This window comes from Pogona vitticeps, chromosome 2, assembly GCF_051106095.1.
Source record: "Pogona vitticeps strain Pit_001003342236 chromosome 2, PviZW2.1, whole genome shotgun sequence".
Classification (NCBI taxonomy): Eukaryota; Metazoa; Chordata; class Lepidosauria; order Squamata; family Agamidae; genus Pogona; species Pogona vitticeps.
In genome coordinates, this window is record NC_135784.1 from 66,922,329 (window position 1) to 66,925,431 (window position 3,103).

Here is a 3,103-nt window from a genome sequence, read left to right on the forward strand (position 1 = left end):
TCATCTGATTTGCATCTTTAGGAGTGAACCAGTCCCTGCAGTGGATCAAACAATAGGCTACATGCCTCTGTAGTCAGGCTCCTAGTCTCATCCTTACTCTATCATGATGCAACTACCACAACTCTGCAAGATGACTGTCCAAACCTGTGGTCACACAGGAACATAATGCTAACATCATTCTCTGGTAGGAACTGGTGCACCTCGTTCTCCTATTTGGCCAAAAAAACCCTGACTGCTGCATTGGCTGTCATGTAAAAGACACAAACTGGACAGGAAGGCCAGAGAGGAAGAAAATATTGGATGACGTTTTGGTTCATTCCTTTTAGTTAGCAGAGCATAAAGTACAAAAGTCAGCTGCAGCACAGGGGAAATGTGAAGGAGATTAGCTAAAAGTCCCAGTTTCCACTAAGCTCTTTTGTTCTCACGGTGATTAGCTCTTTGTATATAAAAATCACGGTACAAGTAGCTTGAGCAGAAAAAGAAAAACATCTTTGCTTACAATTATGGAACTTCAGTTACAATCAGAATAATAAAAAAGATAAAAGAAAGCTATTGTTCCTCATTCATGCTGGAATACTGAAATCCATTATGCTGGTCATGTGGTTAGAGGTCAGGAGCAGAGATTTATATGTATGCTCATGTTGAAGGTCAAAGATGAAGAAAGAGAACAAACAAAAGAACAGAAACAAACAAATAGGAAGAGGGGGCACGGGCTTGCCTCTAGCCTGGGGAAAAAAGGACTAGTTGGTGGCAAAGCATAGTCATGATATGTTGTGAAATCCCCTTCCCACAGAAATGTAGTGTTAGGTTGCATGGAAAAATATTACTTTCTTCAACAGAAAAATCAGTGAATGCAGATTTTACAGCTATGTACATCCCTTAAGTGCACTATTCTGCTGTTATCATCTCTCCAACCCTGATTCAGTGGAGATTGACCCATTACTATGAGCTTACCAAGATATTAAGATAATCAGGAGGGGCCTTTCTCTTGGTCCCACCAGCCTTACAGGTGCATTTGGTACAGGCCTTCTCTGTTGCTGCTCCCAGACTCTGGAACTCTCTCCCACAGGAGGCCAGCCTGGCCCCATGTTCACTGTCTTTCCTCAAGCAGGTAAAGTTCCTTCCTTTTCAGAAAGGCTTTTCCTTAGTGACTGGCAGCCTGAGAGGGTTTTAAAAAAGGGATTGTTGTACTCTGTTGCTTTCAAATGTGTTTTTAGTGTTAATTTTATTTTATCATTTTTAATACAATACTCATTTAATTCTTTTTTAAATATTGCAATAATGTATTATTTGGCTTTTCAATTTGTTTGTCCTAATACTTTCAGCCGCCTTGACTCTTTTGGTAGAAAGGTGGCATATCAATACTTTAAATAAATAAAAATAATAAACTAATTAAGGCAAACAGGGCACCATCTTACCTCAGCTCAGGCTATTCTGCTACCAATCCAATCTTGACCATCTCCTTACCAAAGATGGAAGGTCAGGATCCCATGCCTGCTGCTAGGTGAATACCTGAAAGCTTGCTTGCCTCTGGTTGCTTATGTGCATGCATGTGCATACACGTCTACACACAGGACCAGACCCCCCCCCCTGCATGAGGGAGACTGACCCCATTTTTATGCTTATGTGCAGTTGGATCCAGATGCTGCCACATGCTGGTTTATCCCCTCTGGCACACAGAGTCCTCTGTACCTGCTATCTAGAATCCTCTCTCTCTCTCTCTCTCTTTCTCTCTCTCTCTCTCTCTCTCTCTCTCAACAAAACACCTCACAGATTTATTGTGGCATACAATAAAGCTTCTGCAACCCTGTGAAGGAGATTCAAGTACACAAACTGGGTTCGGGGTTCAAATCACACCAGAGAACTACAGCCTCCAATGACATACCTCAAAACTTTTATTCACACTCGTAACGCTTAGGTCACTCTCAACAGGAGCGTTTGCACTTTTAAAGGAATGGCTTTTGAACAAATTGCAGAACTGAGTTCTAGCCCCATTTCCAGGTGGATTTTTGCCCAAATAGCTGTTGTTTAATGCATAGCCTTTTAAAAACAAACAAACACATTGGATGAGATCTTATTGGTCCATCGGTTCAGCACTTCAGTGCTTGCTGTTCATTTGTGGGTGTGGGTGTGGGTGTGGGTGTGGGGTGGGGTGTGGCACACATACGTGCAGTTTGCTTCCAAAGGGAAAAATACATTCATTTTGCACAGAGAGTTTCTGGAAAATGTGGAAACCTTTGTGAAAAAAGCTTACTGGCTCATGTAGGCAGCACAGGCAGGAAATCTTGTGGGAGTTAATCACCAATCAACAGATCAACACACCGAGGTTATCTTGGTCTGTCAAAGCAACCTGTCTCGGGGAAGATGAGAAATCCTGCAAGAGGTCTTCACATCCCTATGTTGGAGGGCAGGGGGGGTGAGGCAAAACTGTTGTTGGTTGACTCAGCTGTAGGCCCACCCTATTAACCCACCATTGACAGGGATACAGTTAAGCGCAAAGCTCAAGACGTTACTCCCCCTTGTAGCGACAGCAACAGCTGCACCTGCTGGCTGTGGGATTCCGGAAGGTGTCACTGAGGCTATAACATTGCCAAGCTCTGAAGAGGCAGGCAGGTCGGTGAAATATTCCAGCTCCACTTTGCCTTGCACTGTTTCAACCTGAGCTTTAAAATACTGTAAGGCTGTCAGAGACTCAATGCAAGTAAATATGCCCCAACATTCTTGGTTTTAACGTGATTTATAAGAAGACCATCACAATATCTGAAGGGATTTGCTGGGTCAGAACCAATGCCTATCTAGACTAGTCACTCTGTCCACAGAGTGAACAATGAGATACCACATGCAGGCTATCCTTTCTCAACAATTCATTTTCCAGAATCGTGTGCGGTTCTTGATATCACAGGAGCCTTGGGCAAGCGTACAAAGACTTTTTTCTCTTCAGGCAGGCTTTCCCTCAGTGACTGGCTGTCTGTGTGGGGTTCTTATATGGATTCTTGTGCCTTACATCTTTTAAATGTGTTTTTAGCATTGACTTTATTTGCCGTTTTCAATATATTTGTTTAATTCTTAAATGTTTTTAAAACTTACTCTTTTTAGCTTTTAA